The 19,082-nt window shown below is 54.8% G+C and overlaps 10 non-coding genes across 10 annotated transcripts; all 10 read left to right on the top strand.

The window, feature by feature from the left end:
* Positions 1-142: 142 nt before the first annotated feature.
* Positions 143-236, top strand: LOC143271573 (small nucleolar RNA SNORD116). Its single transcript, XR_013048794.1, has one exon. It is a non-coding gene; the product is annotated as a small nucleolar RNA SNORD116 (small nucleolar RNA).
* Positions 237-2,229: 1,993 nt separating this feature from the next.
* LOC143271551 (small nucleolar RNA SNORD116) lies at positions 2,230-2,323 on the top strand. Its single transcript, XR_013048772.1, has one exon. It is a non-coding gene; the product is annotated as a small nucleolar RNA SNORD116 (small nucleolar RNA).
* Positions 2,324-4,309: 1,986 nt separating this feature from the next.
* LOC143271537 (small nucleolar RNA SNORD116) lies at positions 4,310-4,403 on the top strand. Its single transcript, XR_013048758.1, has one exon. It is a non-coding gene; the product is annotated as a small nucleolar RNA SNORD116 (small nucleolar RNA).
* Positions 4,404-6,397: 1,994 nt separating this feature from the next.
* Positions 6,398-6,491, top strand: LOC143271524 (small nucleolar RNA SNORD116). The gene has a single exon (XR_013048746.1). It is a non-coding gene; the product is annotated as a small nucleolar RNA SNORD116 (small nucleolar RNA).
* A 1,994-nt stretch (positions 6,492-8,485) lies between these two features.
* Positions 8,486-8,579, top strand: LOC143271388 (small nucleolar RNA SNORD116). Its single transcript, XR_013048608.1, has one exon. It is a non-coding gene; the product is annotated as a small nucleolar RNA SNORD116 (small nucleolar RNA).
* Positions 8,580-10,572: 1,993 nt separating this feature from the next.
* LOC143271440 (small nucleolar RNA SNORD116) lies at positions 10,573-10,666 on the top strand. Its single transcript, XR_013048661.1, has one exon. It is a non-coding gene; the product is annotated as a small nucleolar RNA SNORD116 (small nucleolar RNA).
* A 1,984-nt stretch (positions 10,667-12,650) lies between these two features.
* Positions 12,651-12,744, top strand: LOC143271439 (small nucleolar RNA SNORD116). The gene has a single exon (XR_013048660.1). It is a non-coding gene; the product is annotated as a small nucleolar RNA SNORD116 (small nucleolar RNA).
* Positions 12,745-14,737: 1,993 nt separating this feature from the next.
* LOC143271438 (small nucleolar RNA SNORD116) lies at positions 14,738-14,831 on the top strand. The gene has a single exon (XR_013048659.1). It is a non-coding gene; the product is annotated as a small nucleolar RNA SNORD116 (small nucleolar RNA).
* A 1,993-nt stretch (positions 14,832-16,824) lies between these two features.
* On the top strand, positions 16,825-16,918 carry LOC143271437 (small nucleolar RNA SNORD116). The gene has a single exon (XR_013048658.1). It is a non-coding gene; the product is annotated as a small nucleolar RNA SNORD116 (small nucleolar RNA).
* A 1,993-nt stretch (positions 16,919-18,911) lies between these two features.
* LOC143271436 (small nucleolar RNA SNORD116) lies at positions 18,912-19,005 on the top strand. Its single transcript, XR_013048657.1, has one exon. It is a non-coding gene; the product is annotated as a small nucleolar RNA SNORD116 (small nucleolar RNA).
* Positions 19,006-19,082: the final 77 nt, after the last annotated feature.

The following is a 19,082-nucleotide window of genomic DNA, read 5'->3' as shown; positions in this document are numbered from 1 at the left end:
CAAGTTGCTTCCCATTTCCATGCAGAGACCCGTTGCCACCTGCACAAAGACGGGGCATGTCTTGGTATTTCTCGCACTCCCCAACACCCACTCTGTCCTGAGTGCCCTGAAAATCCCTGTACCAGGGCACTCCAGCGTGCTTGGATGGGTGATGATTTCCAGTCAAACATTCCTTGGAAAAGCTGAACAAAATGAGTGAAAACTCAGTACCGCCGCTCTCATCGAAACTGAGGTCCGGCACCTTGGCTCACCCAAGTCCTCTGGGAGTCAGACACAGGCCTGAGAACCACTCCGCTGCTCCTGCCCCCCTCCAGCAGTAGCCAGACTCTCTTGCCATGGGCTTGATCTTTCCCCCACTCTGCTAGCCATCAGGGGCATGGGGAAAAGAGAATATTTGGGGCGTGCTGGCAAGCAAGCAGCCATCCCCACTCTCCCAAGCCAGACTGACAGCTAGACATGGGACCCTGGACCTTGGGCTCTCTTGTAGGCACTCTAGAAATATGCTAGCTTGGGTCACCCACCTGAAACAGGCGTGCTGACCTGTGTAGAAATCTGCACGCTGGAGGCCTTTGGTGGACTAGCTTGACCGGGGAGCGCTAAGGTCAGACTGCTGGCCTCCTGGTGGAGGAGACAGGTGTGAGAGTGCTTTTCTTCCACCCATGGTAGTGGAGCACCCGTCTTGGCTCAAGCCTATCTCAAAGCTAGGAAAGACACCTATTTTGCGGAGTGGTCTTCAGCAGGGTGTGATTCTTCCAGGAAGGCCTGTTTGGAGGCCGGCTAGGGATCCCTTCCTTGTAGGAATTGCACTCTGGGTCCCAGGCTGTAGATCAAGACTGCCTTGAGAGCTCTGCTCATGGGCAGTGGAGGGTGCCCAAGAGACTTGGCTTGCAAGGGTGCATGAATTTCTGGTCACTGGAGACCTTGTGTGTTGCAACTTGTCTTGGGAGGTGCCAGGCTCTCTGGCTAGCCCTTGGCGTTCCACATAAGTTACGGTGTGTTGATGCAGTGTTCTTGCTTGCAGTCAAAAATGGCAGCGCTCTTGAACACGGTCTGTCCCATGAAGACAGACTGACAGAGGGTGGCATCAATCCAGAGACAGGGTCAGAGACAGAGAGAGAAATCAGGAGAAAGAGGAAGAGACAAAAAAAGAGACAGAAGGAGGCAGAAAGAGAGTGAGAAAGGAGATCTGGTTGAGCCAGAGTGCCTGCCATTGCCTGTGGTGAAGTCCTCAGAGGAGATTTTAGGCGGTTTGACCTCGGGATCTGAGCATTTCTAGCAGGAGAAGGATGCAGATTTCGGGGGTCGCGTTGCCCACCTGGTTGTCAGAGATGATTTGATGGGAGTCGGGAGGCTTGGGTTGGCTAGTGAGCATGGCCAGATCTGCGTCCTCAGCAGCTTGAACTTGAGACAGCAAGTAGAGCTTGCCCTGTTTAATGACCCCTGTGCATAGTGTTAGAGGATTGAGGTGCTCAGAGATGGCCCTGGGTTTTTTTTTCTTTTTTCGGGAAGAGTCTGCTTGCCTGCATTGCAGCTCCATGATGTGTAGTTCAGGAAGACACTGGTGGTTTGATTGCAGAGAGGGTCCAAGGTGATCTGAAAGGGCACGGAGGGAGGGAGGGACCCAGGGCAAGGACAAGCTCTGAGACCCTGGTGGACACCTGGCACCGATGTGGCCTGGCATGCTGGAGGGTGAGGGCAGAGCAGGAGTGGTGAGAGGGCAGATGTGATCTGATCTGCCCATTGAGACGAGCCAGGCCCACCCATCCATCCCAGAGCCAGTTGCCCGCTTCCCACTGTAATGTTGGCATGTGCTTTGATGTCTTCACAGTGTGGCATTGCGTGGCCTGCAAGGCCATAGTGCTGAGAGAGTGGCCCAGCTTCCTTTGCCCAGGACTCATGGCACCTGAAACAGTGAGCCTCGAGTGAAGTTGCTTGGTGTTGTTGACCTGCAGGAGAAGGCCTGAGGCCCAAGGTAAGCCTCCCATGCCTTGTCCCAGGTGCTCAGGATCCTGGGGTCTTGGTGGTGCTGCGAGGACTTACCATCCCTGCTTCCCGGGCCTGCCGCACCTGGAGCAGACTTAGGTCCTCAAGTTGCTTCCCATTTCCATGCAGAGACCCGTTGCCACCTGCACAAAGACGGGGCATGTCTTGGTATTTCTCGCACTCCCCAACACCCACCCTGTCCTGAGTGCCCTGAAAATCCCTGTACCAGGGCACTCCAGCGTGCTTGGTTCGATGATGATTTCCAGTCAAACATTCCTTGGAAAAGCTGAACAAAATGAGTGAAAACTCAGTACCGCCGCTCTCATCGAAACTGAGGTCCGGCACCTTGGCTCACCCAAGTCCTCTGGGAGTCAGACACAGGCCTGAGAACCACTCCGCTGCTCCTGCCCCCCTCCAGCAGTAGCCAGACTCTCTTGCCATGGGCTTGATCTTTCCCCCACTCTGCTAGCCATCAGGGGCATGGGGAAAAGAGAATATTTGGGGCGTGCTGGCAAGCAAGCAGCCATCCCCCTCTCCCAAGCCAACTGACAGCTAGACATGGGACCCTGGACCTTGGGCTCTCTTGTAGGCACTCTAGAAATATGCTAGCTTGGGACACCCACCTTAAACAGGCGTGCTGACCTGTGTAGAAATCTGCACGCTGGAGGCCTTTGGTGGACTAGCTTGACCGGGGAGCGCTAAGGTCAGATTGCTGGCCTCCTGGTGGAGGTGTGAGAGTGCTTTTCTTCCACCCATGGTAGTGGAGCACCCGTCTTGGCTCAAGCCTATCTCAAAGCTAGGAAAGACACCTATTTTGCGGAGTGGTCTTCAGCAGGGTGTGATTCTTCCAGGAAGGCCTATTTGGAGGCCGGCTAGGGATCCCTTCCTTGTAGGAATTGCACTCTGGGTCCCAGGCTGTAGATCAAGACTGCCTTGAGAGCTCTGCTCATGGGCAGTGGAGGGTGCCAAAGCGAATTGGCTTGCAAGGGTGCATGAATTTCTGGTCACTGGAGACCTTGTGTGTTGCAACTTGTCTTGGGAGGTGCCAGGCTCTCTGGCTAGCCCTTGGCGTTCCACATAAGTTACGGTGTGTTGATGCAGTGTTCTCGCTTGCAGTCAAAAATGGCAGCGCTCTTGAACACGGTCTGTCCCATGAAGACAGACTGACAGAGGGTGGCATCAATCCAGAGACAGGGTCAGAGACAGAGAGAGAAATCAGGAGAAAGAGAAAGAGACAAAAAAAGAGACAGAAGGAGGCAGAAAGAGAGTGAGAAAGGAGATCTGGTTGAGCCAGAGTGCCTGCCATTGCCTGTGGTAAAGTCCTCAGAGGAGATTTTAGGCGGTTTGACCTCGGGATCTAAGCATTTCTAGCAGGAGAAGGATGCAGATTTCAGGGGTCGCGTTGCCCACCTGGTTGTCAGAGATGATTTGATATAAGGCGGGAGGCTTGGGTTGGCTAGTGAGCATGGCCAGATCTGCGTCCTCAGCAGCTTGAACTTGAGACAGCAAGTAGAGCTTGCCCTGTTTAGAGACCCCAGTGCAGAGTGTTAGAGGATTGAGGTGCTCAGAGATGGCCCTGGGTTTTTTTTTTTCTTTTTTCGGGAAGAGTCTGCTTGCCTGCATTGCAGCTCCATGATGTGTAGTTCAGGCCGACACTGGTGGTTTGATTGCAGAGAGGGTCCAAGGTGATCTGAAAGGGCACGGAGGGAGGGAGGGACCCAGGGCAAGGACAAGCTCTGAGACCCTGGTGGACACCTGGCACCGATGTGGCCTGGCATGCTGGAGGGTGAGGGCAGAGCAGGAGTGGTGAGAGGGCAGATGTGATCTGATCTGCCCATTGAGACGAGCCAGGCCCACCCATCCATCCCAGAGCCAGTTGCCCGCTTCCCACTGTAATGTTGGCATGTGCTTTGAAGTCTTCACAGTGTGGCATTGCGTGGCCTGCAAGGCCATAGTGCTGAGAGAGTGGCCCAGCTTCCTTTGCCCAGGACTCATGGCACCTGAAACAGTGAGCCTCGAGTGAAGTTGCTTGGTGTTGGTGACCTGCAGGAGAAGGCCTGAGGCCCAAGGTAAGCCTCCCATGCCTTGTCCCAGGTGCTCAGGATCCTGGGGTCTTGGTGGTGCTGCGAAGACTTACCATCCCTGCTTCCCGGGCCAGCCGCACCTGGAGCATACTGAGGTCCTCAAGTTGCTTCCCATTTCCATGCAGAGACCCGTTGCCACCTGCACAAAGACGGGGCATGTCTTGGTATTTCTCGCACTCCCCAACACCCACTCTGTCCTGAGTGCCCTGAAAATCCCTGTACCAGGGCACTCCAGCGTGCTTGGATCGATGATGATTTCCAGTCAAACATTCCTTGGAAAAGCTGAACAAAATGAGTGAAAACTCAGTACCGCCGCTCTCATCGAAACTGAGGTCTGGCACCTTGGCTCACCCAAGTCCTCTGGGAGTCAGACACAGGCCTGAGAACCAGTCCACTGCTCCTGCCCCCCTCCAGCAGTAGCCAGACTCTCTTGCCATGGGCTTGATCTTTCCCCCACTCTGCTAGCCATCAGGGGCATGGGGAAAAGAGAATATTTGGGGCGTGCTGGCAAGCAAGCAGCCATCCCCACACTCCCAAGCCAGACTGACAGCTAGACATGGGACCCTGGACCTTGGGCTCTCTTGTAGGCACTCTAGAAATATGCTAGCTTGGGACACCCACCTGAAACAGGCGTGCTGACCTGTGTAGAAATCTGCACGCTGGAGGCCTTTGGTGGACTAGCTTGACCGGGGAGCGCTAAGGTCAGACTGCTGGCCTCCTGGTGGAGGAGACAGGTGTGAGAGTGCTTTTCTTCCACCCATGGTAGTGGAGCACCCGTCTTGGCTCAAGCCTATCTCAAAGCTAGGAAAGACACCTATTTTGCGCAGTGGTCTTCAGCAGGGTGTGATTCTTCCAGGAAGGCCTGTTTGGAGGCCGGCTAGGGATCCCTTCCTTGTAGGAATTGCACTCTGGGTCCCAGGCTGTAGATCAAGACTGCCTTGAGAGCTCTGCTCATGGGCAGTGGAGGGTGCCAAAGTGAATTGGCTTGCAAGGGTGCATGAATTTCTGGTCACTGGAGACCTTGTGTGTTGCAACTTTTCTTGGGAGGTGCCAGGCTCTCTGGCTAGCCCTTGGCGTTCCACATAAGTTACGGTGTGTTGATGCAGTGTTCTTGCTTGCAGTCAAAAATGGCAGCGCTCTTGAACACGGTCTGTCCCATGAAGACAGACTGACAGAGGGTGGCATCAATCCAGAGACAGGGTCAGAGACAGAGAGAGAAATCAGGAGAAAGAGGAAGAGACAAAAAAAGAGACAGAAGGAGGCAGAAAGAGAGTGAGAAAGGAGATCTGGTTGAGCCAGAGTGCCTGCCATTGCCTGTGGTGAAGTCCTCAGAGGAGATTTTAGGCGGTTTGACCTCGGGATCTGAGCATTTCTAGCAGGAGAAGGATGCAGATTTCGGGGGTCGCGTTGCCCACCTGGTTGTCAGAGATGATTTGATGGGAGTCGGGAGGCTTGGGTTGGCTAGTGAGCATGGCCAGATCTGCGTCCTCAGCAGCTTGAACTTGAGACAGCAAGTAGAGCTTGCCCTGTTTAATGACCCCTGTGCATAGTGTTAGAGGATTGAGGTGCTCAGAGATGGCCCTGGGTTTTTTTTTTCTTTTTTCGGGAAGAGTCTGCTTGCCTGCATTGCAGCTCCATGATGTGTAGTTCAGGAAGACACTGGTGGTTTGATTGCAGAGAGGGTCCAAGGTGATCTGAAAGGGCACGGAGGGAGGGAGGGACCCAGGGCAAGGACAAGCTCTGAGACCCTGGTGGACACCTGGCACCGATGTGGCCTGGCATGCTGGAGGGTGAGGGCAGAGCAGGAGTGGTGAGAGGGCAGATGTGATCTGATCTGCCCATTGAGACGAGCCAGGCCCACCCATCCATCCCAGAGACAGTTGCCCGCTTCCCACTGTAATGTTGGCATGTGCTTTGATGTCTTCACAGTGTGGCATTGCGTGGCCTGCAAGGCCATAGTGCTGAGAGAGTGGCCCAGCTTCCTTTGCCCAGGACTCATGGCACCTGAAACAGTGAGCCTCGAGTGAAGTTGCTTGGTGTTGGTGACCTGCAGGAGAAGGCCTGAGGCCCAAGGTAAGCCTCCCATGCCTTGTCCCAGGTGCTCAGGATCCTGGGGTCTTGGTGGTGCTGCGAGGACTTACCATCCCTGCTTCCCGGGCCAGCCGCACCTGGAGCAGACTTAGGTCCTCAAGTTGCTTCCCATTTCCATGCAGAGACCCGTTGCCACCTGCACAAAGACGGGGCATGTCTTGGTATTTCTCGCACTCCCCAACACCCACTCTGTCCTGAGTGCCCTGAAAATCCCTGTACCAGGGCACTCCAGCGTGCTTGGATCGATGATGATTTCCAGTCAAACATTCCTTGGAAAAGCTGAACAAAATGAGTGAAAACTCAGTACTGCCGCTCTCATCGAAACTGAGGTCCGGCACCTTGGCTCACCCAAGTCCTCTGGGAGTCAGACACAGGCCTGAGAACCACTCCGCTGCTCCTGCCCCCCTCCAGCAGTAGCCAGACTCTCTTGCCATGGGCTTGATCTTTCCCCCACTCTGCTAGCCATCAGGGGCATGGGGAAAAGAGAATATTTGGGGCGTGCTGGCAAGCAAGCAGCCATCCCCACTCTCCCAAGCCAGACTGACAGCTAGACATGGGACCCTGGACCTTGGGCTCTCTTGTAGGCACTCTAGAAATATGCTAGCTTGGGACACCCACCTGAAACAGGCGTGCTGACCTGTGTAGAAATCTGCACGCTGGAGGCCTTTGGTGGACTAGCTTGACCGGGGAGCGCTAAGGTCAGACTGCTGGCCCCCTGGTGGAGGAGACAGGTGTGAGAGTGCTTTTCTTCCACCCATGGTAGTGGAGCACCCGTCTTGGCTCAAGCCTATCTCAAAGCTAGGAAAGACACCTATTTTGCGGAGTGGTCTTCAGCAGGGTGTGATTCTTCCAGGAAGGCCTGTTTGGAGGCCGGCTAGGGATCCCTTCCTTGTAGGAATTGCACTCTGGGTCCCAGGCTGTAGATCAAGACTGCCTTGAGAGCTCTGCTCATGGGCAGTGGAGGGTGCCAAAGCGAATTGGCTTGCAAGGGTGCATGAATTTCTGGTCACTGGAGACCTTGTGTGTTGCAACTTGTCTTGGGAGGTGCCAGGCTCTCTGGCTAGCCCTTGGCGTTCCACATAAGTTACGGTGTGTTGATGCAGTGTTCTTGCTTGCAGTCAAAAATGGCAGCACTCTTGAACACGGTCTGTCCTATGAAGACAGACTGACAGAGGGTGGCATCAATCCAGAGACAGGGTCAGAGACAGAGAGAGAAATCAGGAGAAAGAGAAAGAGACAAAAAAAGAGACAGAAGGAGGCAGAAAGAGAGTGAGAAAGGAGATCTGGTTGAGCCAGAGTGCCTGCCATTGCCTGTGGTGAAGTCCTCAGAGGAGATTTTAGGCGGTTTGACCTCGGGATCTGAGCATTTCTAGCAGGAGAAGGATGCAGATTTCGGGGGTCGCGTTGCCCACCTGGTTGTCAGAGATGATTTGATGGGAGTCGGGAGGCTTGGGTTGGCTAGTGAGCATGGCCAGATCTGCGTCCTCAGCAGCTTGAACTTGAGACAGCAAGTAGAGCTTGCCCTGTTTAATGACCCCTGTGCATAGTGTTAGAGGATTGAGGTGCTCAGAGATGGCCCTGGGTTTTTTTTTTCTTTTTTCGGGAAGAGTCTGCTTGCCTGCATTGCAGCTCCATGATGTGTAGTTCAGGCCGACACTGGTGGTTTGATTGCAGAGAGGGTCCAAGGTGATCTGAAAGGGCACGGAGGGAGGGAGGGACCCAGGGCAAGGACAAGCTCTGAGACCCTGGTGGACACCTGGCACCGATGTGGCCTGGCATGCTGGAGGGTGAGGGCAGAGCAGGAGTGGTGAGAGGGCAGATGTGATCTGATCTGCCCATTGAGACGAGCCAGGCCCACCCATCCATCCCAGAGCCAGTTGCCCGCTTCCCACTGTAATGTTGGCATGTGCTTTGATGTCTTCACAGTGTGGCATTGCGTGGCCTGCAAGGCCATAGTGCTGAGAGAGTGGCCCAGCTTCCTTTGCCCAGGACTCATGGCACCTGAAACAGTGAGCCTCGAGTGAAGTTGCTTGGTGTTGGTGACCTGCAGGAGAAGGCCTGAGGCCCAAGGTAAGCCTCCCATGCCTTGTCCCAGGTGCTCAGGATCCTGGGGTCTTGGTGGTGCTGCGAGGACTTACCATCCCTGCTTCCCGGGCCAGCCGCACCTGGAGCAGACTTAGGTCCTCAAGTTGCTTCCCATTTCCATGCAGAGACCCGTTGCCACCTGCACAAAGACGGGGCATGTCTTGGTATTTCTCGCACTCCCCAACACCCACTCTGTCCTGAGTGCCCTGAAAATCCCTGTACCGGGGCACTCCAGCGTGCTTGGATCGATGATGATTTCCAGTCAAACATTCCTTGGAAAAGCTGAACAAAATGAGTGAAAACTCAGTACCGCCACTCTCATCGAAACTGAGGTCCGGCACCTTGGCTCACCCAAGTCCTCTGGGAGTCAGACACAGGCCTGAGAACCACTCCGCTGCTCCTGCCCCCCTCCAGCAGTAGCCAGACTCTCTTGCCATGGGCTTGATCTTTCCCCCACTCTGCTAGCCATCAGGGGCATGGGGAAAAGAGAATATTTGGGGCGTGCTGGCAAGCAAGCAGCCATCCCCACTCTCCCAAGCCAGACTGACAGCTAGACATGGGACCCTGGACCTTGGGCTCTCTTGTAGGCACTCTAGAAATATGCTAGCTTGGGACACCCACCTGAAACAGGCGTGCTGACCTGTGTAGAAATCTGCACGCTGGAGGCCTTTGGTGGACTAGCTTGACCGGGGAGTGCTAAGGTCAGACTGCTGGCCTCCTGGTGGAGGAGACAGGTGTGAGAGTGCTTTTCTTCCACCCATGGTAGTGGAGCACCCGTCTTGGCTCAAGCCTATCTCAAAGCTAGGAAAGACACCTATTTTGCGGAGTGGTCTTCAGCAGGGTGTGATTCTTCCAGGAAGGCCTGTTTGGAGGCCGGCTAGGGATCCCTTCCTTGTAGGAATTGCACTCTGGGTCCCAGGCTGTAGATCAAGACTGCCTTGAGAGCTCTGCTCATGGGCAGTGGAGGGTGCCAAAGCGAATTGGCTTGCAAGGGTGCATGCATTTCTGGTCACTGGAGACCTTGTGTGTTGCAACTTGTCTTGGGAGGTGCCAGGCTCTCTGGCTAGCCCTTGGCGTTCCACATAAGTTACGGTGTGTTGATGCAGTGTTCTTGCTTGCAGTCAAAATGGCAGCGCTCTTGAACACGGTCTGTCCCATGAAGACAGACTGACAGAGGGTGGCATCAATCCAGAGACAGGGTCAGAGACAGAGAGAGAAATCAGGAGAAAGAGAAAGAGACAAAAAAAGAGACAGAAGGAGGCAGAAAGAGAGTGAGAAAGGAGATCTGGTTGAGCCAGAGTGCCTGCCATTGCCTGTGGTGAAGTCCTCAGAGGAGATTTTAGATGGTTTGACCTCGGGATCTGAGCATTTCTAGCAGGAGAAGGATGCAGATTTCGGGGGTCGCGTTGCCCACCTGGTTGTCAGAGATGATTTGATGGGAGTCGGGAGGCTTGGGTTGGCTAGTGAGCATGGCCAGGTCTGCGTCCTCAGCAGCTTGAACTTGAGACAGCAAGTAGAGCTTGCCCTGTTTAATGACCCCTGTGCAGAGTGTTAGAGGATTGAGGTGCTCAGAGATGGCCCTGGGTTTTTTTTTTCTTTTTTCGGGAAGAGTCTGCTTGCCTGCATTGCAGCTCCATGATGTGTAGTTCAGGCCGACACTGGTGGTTTGATTGCAGAGAGGGTCCAAGGTGATCTGAAAGGGCACGGAGGGAGGGAGGGACCCAGGGCAAGGACAAGCTCTGAGACCCTGGTGGACACCTGGCACCGATGTGGCCTGGCATGCTGGAGGGTGAGGGCAGAGCAGGAGTGGTGAGAGGGCAGATGTGATCTGATCTGCCCATTGAGACGAGCCAGGCCCACCCATCCATCCCAGAGCCAGTTGCCCGCTTCCCACTGTAATGTTGGCATGTGCTTTGATGTCTTCACAGTGTGGCATTGCGTGGCCTGCAAGGCCATAGTGGGGAGAGCGTGGCCCAGCTTCCTTTGCCCAGGACTCATGGCACCTGAAACAGTGAGCCTCGAGTGAAGTTGCTTGGTGTTGTTGACCTGCAGGAGAAGGCCTGAGGCCCAAGGTAAGCCTCCCATGCCTTGTCCCAGGTGCTCAGGATCCTGGGGTCTTGGTGGTGCTGCGAGGACTTACCATCCCTGCTTCCCGGGCCTGCCGCACCTGGAGCAGACTTAGGTCCTCAAGTTGCTTCCCATTTCCATGCAGAGACCCGTTGCCACCTGCACAAAGACGGGGCATGTCTTGGCATTTCTCGCACTCCCCAACACCCACCCTGTCCTGAGTGCCCTGAAAATCCCTGTACCAGGGCACTCCAGCGTGCTTGGATCGATGATGATTTCCAGTCAAACATTCCTTGGAAAAGCTGAACAAAATGAGTGAAAACTCAGTACCGCCGCTCTCATCGAAACTGAGGTCCGGCACCTTGGCTCACCCAAGTCCTCTGGGAGTCAGACACAGGCCTGAGAACCACTCCGCTGCTCCTGCCCCCCTCCAGCAGTAGCCAGACTCTCTTGCCATGGGCTTGATCTTTCCCCCACTCTGCTAGCCATCAGGGGCATGGGGAAAAGAGAATATTTGGGGCGTGCTGGCAAGCAAGCAGCCATCCCCCTCTCCCAAGCCAACTGACAGCTAGACATGGGACCCTGGACCTTGGGCTCTCTTGTAGGCACTCTAGAAATATGCTAGCTTGGGACACCCAATTTAACAGGCGTGCTGACCTGTGTAGAAATCTGCACGCTGGAGGCCTTTGGTGGACTAGCTTGACCAGGGAGCGCTAAGGTCAGATTGCTGGCCTCCTGGTGGAGGTGTGAGAGTGCTTTTCTTCCACCCATGGTAGTGGAGCACCCGTCTTGGCTCAAGCCTATCTCAAAGCTAGGAAAGACACCTATTTTGCGGAGTGCTCTTCAGCAGGGTGTGATTCTTCCAGGAAGGCCTATTTGGAGGCCGGCTAGGGATCCCTTCCTTGTAGGAATTGCACTCTGGGTCCCAGGCTGTAGATCAAGACTGCCTTGAGAGCTCTGCTCATGGGCAGTGGAGGGTGCCAAAGCGAATTGGCTTGCAAGGGTGCATGAATTTCTGGTCACTGGAGACCTTGTGTGTTGCAACTTGTCTTGGGAGGTGCCAGGCTCTCTGGCTAGCCCTTGGCGTTCCACATAAGTTACGGTGTGTTGATGCAGTGTTCTCGCTTGCAGTCAAAAATGGCAGCGCTCTTGAACACGGTCTGTCCCATGAAGACAGACTGACAGAGGGTGGCATCAATCCAGAGACAGGGTCAGAGACAGAGAGAGAAATCAGGAGAAAGAGAAAGAGACAAAAAAAGAGACGGAAGGAGGCAGAAAGAGAGTGAGAAAGGAGATCTGGTTGAGCCAGAGTGCCTGCCATTGCCTGTGGTAAAGTCCTCAGAGGAGATTTTAGGCGGTTTGACCTCGGGATCTAAGCATTTCTAGCAGGAGAAGGATGCAGATTTCAGGGGTCGCGTTGCCCACCTGGTTGTCAGAGATGATTTGATATAAGGCGGGAGGCTTGGGTTGGCTAGTGAGCATGGCCAGATCTGCGTCCTCAGCAGCTTGAACTTGAGACAGCAAGTAGAGCTTGCCCTGTTTAATGACCCCAGTGCAGAGTGTTAGAGGATTGAGGTGCTCAGAGATGGCCCTGGGTTTTTTTTTTCTTTTTTCGGGAAGAGTCTGCTTGCCTGCATTGCAGCTCCATGATGTGTAGTTCAGGCCGACACTGGTGGTTTGATTGCAGAGAGGGTCCAAGGTGATCTGAAAGGGCACGGAGGGAGGGAGGGACCCAGGGCAAGGACAAGCTCTGAGACCCTGGTGGACACCTGGCACTGATGTGGCCTGGCATGCTGGAGGGTGACGGCAGAGCAGGAGTGGTGAGAGGGCAGATGTGATCTGATCTGCCCATTGAGACGAGCCAGGCCCACCCATCCATCCCAGAGCCAGTTGCCCGCTTCCCACTGTAATGTTGGCATGTGCTTTGATGTCTTCACAGTGTGGCATTGCGTGGCCTGCAAGGCCATAGTGCTGAGAGAGTGGCCCAGCTTCCTTTGCCCAGGACTCATGGCACCTGAAACAGTGAGCCTCGAGTGAAGTTGCTTGGTGTTGGTGACCTGCAGGAGAAGGCCTGAGGCCCAAGGTAAGCCTCCCATGCCTTGTCCCAGGTGCTCAGGATCCTGGGGTCTTGGTGGTGCTGCGAAGACTTACCATCCCTGCTTCCCGGGCCAGCCGCACCTGGAGCAGACTTAGGTCCTCAAGTTGCTTCCCATTTCCATGCAGAGACCCGTTGCCACCTGCACAAAGACGGGGCATGTCTTGGTATTTCTCGCACTCCCCAACACCCACTCTGTCCTGAGTGCCCTGAAAATCCCTGTACCAGGGCACTCCAGCGTGCTTGGATCGATGATGATTTCCAGTCAAACATTCCTTGGAAAAGCTGAACAAAATGAGTGAAAACTCAGTACCGCCGCTCTCATCGAAACTGAGGTCCGGCACCTTGGCTCACCCAAGTCCTCTGGGAATCAGACACAGGCCTGAGAACCAGTCCACTGCTCCTGCCCCCCTCCAGCAGTAGCCAGACTCTCTTGCCATGGGCTTGATCTTTCCCCCACTCTGCTAGCCATCAGGGGCATGGGGAAAAGAGAATATTTGGGGCGTGCTGGCAAGCAAGCAGCCATCCCCACTCTCCCAAGCCAGACTGACAGCTAGACATGGGACCCTGGACCTTGGGCTCTCTTATAGGCACTCTAGAAATATGCTAGCTTGGGACACCCAACTGAAACAGGCGTGCTGACCTGTGTAGAAATCTGCACGCTGGAGGCCTTTGGTGGACTAGCTTGACCGGGGAGCGCTAAGGTCAGACTGCTGGCCTCCTGGTGGAGGAGACAGGTGTGAGAGTGCTTTTCTTCCACCCATTGTAGTGGAGCACCCGTCTTGTCTCAAGCCTATCTCAAAGCTAGGAAAGACACCTATTTTGCGGAGTGGTCTTAAGCAGGGTGTGATTCTTCCAGGAAGGCCTGTTTGGAGGCCGGCTAGGGATCCCTTCCTTGTAGGAATTGCACTCTGGGTCCCAGGCTGTAGATCAAGACTGCCTTGAGAGCTCTGCTCATGGGCAGTGGAGGGTGCCAAAGCCAATTGGCTTGCAAGGGTGCATGAATTTCTGGTCACTGGAGACCTGGTGTGTTGCAACTTGTCTTGGGAGGTGCCAGGCTCTCTGGCTAGCCCTTGGCGTTCCACATAAGTTACGGTGTGTTGATGCAGTGTTCTTGCTTGCAGTCAAAAATGGCAGTGCTCTTGAACACGGACTGTCCCATGAAGACAGACTGACAGAGGGTGGCATCAATCCAGAGACAGGGTCAGAGACAGAGAGAGAAATCAGGAGAAAGAGAAAGAGACAAAAAAAGAGACAGAAGGAGGCAGAAAGAGAGTGAGAAAGGAGATCTGGTTGAGCCAGAGTGCCTGCCATTGCCTGTGGTGAAGTCCTCAGAGGAGATTTTAGGCGGTTTGACCTCGGGATCTGAGCATTTCTAGCAGGAGAAGGATGCAGATTTCGGGGGTCGCGTTGCCCACCTGGTTGTCAGAGATGATTTGATGGGAGTCGGGAGGCTTGGGTTGGCTAGTGAGCATGGCCAGATCTGCGTCCTCAGCAGCTTGAACTTGAGACAGCAAGTAGAGCTTGCCCTGTTTAATGACCCCAGTGCAGAGTGTTAGAGGATTGAGGTGCTCAGAGATGGCCCTGGGTTTTTTTTTCTTTTTTCGGGAAGGGTCTGCTTGCCTGCATTGCAGCTCCATGATGTGTAGTTCAGGCCGACACTGGTGGTTTGATTGCAGAGAGGGTCCAAGGTGATCTGAAAGGGCACGGAGGGAGGGAGGGACCTAGGGCAAGGACAAGCTCTGAGACCCTGGTGGACACCTGGCACCGATGTGGCCTGGCATGCTGGAGGGTGAGGGCAGAGCAGGAGTGGTGAGAGGGCAGATGTGATCTGATCTGCCCATTGAGACGAGCCAGGCCCACCCATCCATCCCAGAGCCAGTTGCCCGCTTCCCACTGTAATGTTGGCATGTGCTTTGATGTCTTCACAGTGTGGCATTGCGTGGCCTGCAAGGCCATAGTGCGGAGAGAGTGGCCCAGATTCCTTTGCCCAGGACTCATGGCACCTGAAACAGTGAGCCTCGAGTGAAGTTGCTTGGTGTTGGTGACCTGCAGGAGAAGGCCTGAGGCCCAAGGTAAGCCTCCCATGCCTTGTCCCAGGTGCTCAGGATCCTGGGGTCTTGGTGGTGCTGCGAGGACTTACCATCCCTGCTTCCCGGGCCTGCCGCACCTGGAGCAGACTTAGGTCCTCAAGTTGCTTCCCATTTCCATGCAGAGACCCGTTGCCACCTGCACAAAGACGGGGCATGTCTTGGTATTTCTCGCACTCCCCAACACCCACTCTGTCCTGAGTGCCCTGAAAATCCCTGTACCAGGGCACTCCAGCGTGCTTGGATCGATGATGATTTCCAGTCAAACATTCCTTGGAAAAGCTGAACAAAATGAGTGAAAACTCAGTACCGCCGCTCTCATCGAAACTGAGGTCCGGCACCTTGGCTCACCCAAGTCCTCTGGGAGTCAGACACAGGCCTGAGAACCACTCCACTGCTCCTGCCCCCCTCCAGCAGTAGCCAGACTCTCTTGCCATGGGCTTGATCTTTCCCCCACTCTGCTAGCCATCAGGGGCATGGGGAAAAGAGAATATTTGGGGCGTGCTGGCAAGCAAGCAGCCATCCCCACTCTCCCAAGCCAGACTGACAGCTAGACATGGGACCCTGGACCTTGGGCTCTCTTGTAGGCACTCTAGAAATATGCTAGCTTGGGACACCCACCTGAAACAGGCGTGCTGACCTGTGTAGAAATCTGCACGCTGGAGGCCTTTGGTGGACTAGCTTGACCGGGGAGCGCTAAGGTCAGACTGCTGGCCTCCTGGTGGAGGAGACAGGTGTGAGAGTGCTTTTCTTCCACCCATGGTAGTGGAGCACCCGTCTTGGCTCAAGCCTATCTCAAAGCTAGGAAAGACACCTATTTTGCAAAGTGGTCTTCAGCAGGGTGTGATTCTTCCAGGAAGGCCTGTTTGGAGGCCGGCTAGGGATCCCTTCCTTGTAGGAATTGCACTCTGGGTCCCAGGCTGTAGATCAAGACTGCCTTGAGAGCTCTGCTCATGGGCAGTGGAGGGTGCCAAAGCGAATTGGCTTGCAAGGGTGCATGAATTTCTGGTCACTGGAGACCTTGTGTGTTGCAACTTGTCTTGGGAGGTGCCAGGCTCTCTGGCTAGCCCTTGGCGTTCCACATAAGTTACGGTGTGTTGATGCAGTGTTCTTGCTTGCAGTCAAAATGGCAGCGCTCTTGAACACGGTCTGTCCCATGAAGACAGACTGACAGAGGGTGGCATCAATCCAGAGACAGGGTCAGAGACAGAGAGAGAAATCAGGAGAAAGAGAAAGAGACAAAAAAAGAGACAGAAGGAGGCAGAAAGAGAGTGAGAAAGGAGATCTGGTTGAGCCAGAGTGCCTGCCATTGCCTGTGGTGAAGTCCTCAGAGGAGATTTTAGACGGTTTGACCTCGGGATCTGAGCATTTCTAGCAGGAGAAGGATGCAGATTTCGGGGGTCGCGTTGCCCACCTGGTTGTCAGAGATGATTTGATGGGAGTCGGGAGGCTTGGGTTGGCTAGTGAGCATGGCCAGATCTGCGTCCTCAGCAGCTTGAACTTGAGACAGCAAGTAGAGCTTGCCCTGTTTAATGACCCCTGTTCAGAGTGTTAGAGGATTGAGGTGCTCAGAGATGGCCCTGGGTTTTTTTTTTCTTTTTTCGGGAAGAGTCTGCTTGCCTGCATTGCAGCTCCATGATGTGTAGTTCAGGCCGACACTGGTGGTTTGATTGCAGAGAGGGTCCAAGGTGATCTGAAAGGGCACGGAGGGAGGGAGGGACCCAGGGCAAGGACAAGCTCTGAGACCCTGGTGGACACCTGGCACCGATGTGGCCTGGCATGCTGGAGGGTGAGGGCAGAGCAGGAGTGGTGAGAGGGCAGATGTGATCTGATCTGCCCATTGAGACGAGCCAGGCCCACCCATCCATCCCAGAGCCAGTTGCCCGCTTCCCACTGTAATGTTGGCATGTGCTTTGATGTCTTCACAGTGTGGCATTGCGTGGCCTGCAAGGCCATAGTGCTGAGAGAGTGGCCCAGCTTCCTTTGCCCAGGACTCATGGCACCTGAAACAGTGAGCCTCGAGTGAAGTTGCTTGGTGTTGGTGACCTGCAGGAGAAGGCCTGAGGCCCAAGGTAAGCCTCCCATGCCTTGTCCCAGGTGCTCAGGATCCTGGGGTCTTGGTGGTGCTGCGAGGACTTACCATCCCTGCTTCCCGGGCCAGCCGCACCTGGAGCAGACTTAGGTCCTCAAGTTGCTTCCCATTTCCATGCAGAGACCCGTTGCCACCTGCACAAAGACGGGGCATGTCTTGGTATTTCTCGCACTCCCCAACACCCACTCTGTCCTGAGTGCCCTGAAAATCCCTGTACCGGGGCACTCCAACGTGCTTGGATCGATGATGATTTCCAGTCAAACATTCCTTGGAAAAGCTGAACAAAATGAGTGAAAACTCAGTACCGCCGCTCTCATCGAAACTGAGGTCCGGCACCTTGGCTCACCCAAGTCCTCTGGGAGTCAGACACAGGCCTGAGAACCACTCCGCTGCTCCTGCCCCCCTCCAGCAGTAGCCAGTCTCTCTTGCCATGGGCTTGATCTTTCCCCCACTCTGCTAGCCATCAGGGGCATGGGGAAAAGAGAATATTTGGGGCGTGCTGGCAAGCAAGCAGCCATCCCCACTCTCCCAAGCCAGACTGACAGCTAGACATGGGACCCTGGACCTTGGGCTCTCTTGTAGGCACTCTAGAAATATGCTAGCTTGGGACACCCACCTGAAACAGGCGTGCTGACCTGTGTAGAAATCTGCACGCTGGAGGCCTTTGGTGGACTAGCTTGACCGGGGAGCGCTAAGGTCAGACTGCTGGCCTCCTGGTGGAGGAGACAGGTGTGAGAGTGCTTTTCTTCCACCCATGGTAGTGGAGCACCCGTCTTGGCTCAAGCCTATCTCAAAGCTAGGAAAGACACCTATTTTGCGGAGTGGTCTTCAGCAGGGTGTGATTCTTCCAGGAAGGCCTGTTTGGAGGCCGGCTAGGGATCCCTTCCTTGTAGGAATTGCACTCTGGGTCCCAGGCTGTAGATCAAGACTGCCTTGAGAGCTCTGCTCATGGGCAGTGGAGGGTGCCAAAGCGAATTGGCTTGCAAGGGTGCATGAATTTCTGGTCACTGGAGACCTTGTGTGTTGCAACTTGTCTTGGGAGGTGCCAGGCTCTCTGGCTAGCCCTTGGCGTTCCACATAAGTTACGGTGTGTTGATGCAGTGTTCTTGCTTGCAGTCAAAATGGCAGCGCTCTTGAACACGGTCTGTCCCATGAAGACAGACTGACAGAGGGTGGCATCAATCCAGAGACAGGGTCAGAGACAGAGAGAGAAATCAGGAGAAAGAGAAAGAGACAAAAAAAGAGACAGAAGGAGGCAGAAAGAGAGTGAGAAAGGAGATCTGGTTGAGCCAGAGTGCCTGCCATTGCCTGTGGTGAAGTCCTCAGAGGAGATTTTAGACGGTTTGACCTCGGGATCTGAGCATTTCTAGCAGGAGAAGGATGCAGATTTCGAGGGTCGCGTTGCCCACCTGGTTGTCAGAGATGATTTGATGGGAGTCGGGAGGCTTGGGTTGGCTAGTGAGCATGGCCAGATCTGCGTCCTCAGCAGCTTGAACTTGAGACAGCAAGTAGAGCTTGCCCTGTTTAATGACCCCTGTTCAGAGTGTTAGAGGATTGAGGTGCTCAGAGATGGCCCTGGGTTTTTTTTTTCTTTTTTCGGGAAGAGTCTGCTTGCCTGCATTGCAGCTCCATGATGTGTAGTTCAGGCCGACACTGGTGGTTTGATTGCAGAGAGGGTCCAAGGTGATCTGAAAGGGCACGGAGGGAGGGAGGGACCCAGGGCAAGGACAAGCTCTGAGACCCTGGTGGACACCTGGCACCGATGTGGCCTGGCATGCTGGAGGGTAAGGGCAGAGCAGGAGTGGTGAGAGGGCAGATGTGATCTGATCTGCCCATTGAGACGAGCCAGGCCCACCCATCCATCCCAGAGCCAGTTGCCCGCTTCCCACTGTAATGTTGGCATGTGCTTTGATGTCTTCACAGTGTGGCATTGCGTGGCCTGCAAGGCCATAGTGCTGAGAGAGTGGCCCAGCTTCCTTTGCCCAGGACTCATGGCACCTGAAACAGTGAGCCTCGAGTGAAGTTGCTTGGTGTTGGTGACCTGCAGGAGAAGGCCTGAGGCCCAAGGTAAGCCTCCCATGCCTTGTCCCAGGTGCTCAGGATCCTGGGGTCTTGGTGGTGCTGCGAGGACTTACCATCCCTGCTTCCCGGGCCTGCCGCACCTGGAGCAGACTTAGGTCCTCAAGTTGCTTCCCATTTCCATGCAGAGACCCGTTGCCACCTGCACAAAGACGGGGCATGTCTTGGTATTTCTCGCACTCCCCAACACCCACTCTGTCCTGAGTGCCCTGAAAATCCCTGTACCGGGGCACTCCAGCGTGCTTGGATCGATGATGATTTCCAGTCAAACATTCCTTGGAAAAGCTGAACAAAATGAGTGAAAACTCAGTACCGCCGCTCTCATCGAAACTGAGGTCCGGCACCTTGGCTCACCCAAGTCCTCTGGGAGTCAGACACAGGCCTGAGAACCACTCCGCTGCTCCTGCCCCCCTCCA

The sequence above is a fragment of the Peromyscus maniculatus genome, chromosome 1, assembly GCF_049852395.1.
Source record: "Peromyscus maniculatus bairdii isolate BWxNUB_F1_BW_parent chromosome 1, HU_Pman_BW_mat_3.1, whole genome shotgun sequence".
NCBI classification, from domain to species: domain Eukaryota; kingdom Metazoa; phylum Chordata; class Mammalia; order Rodentia; family Cricetidae; genus Peromyscus; species Peromyscus maniculatus.
The sequence above is the reverse complement of the archived record's forward strand: the minus strand, read 5'-3'. Positions and strand labels throughout refer to the sequence as shown.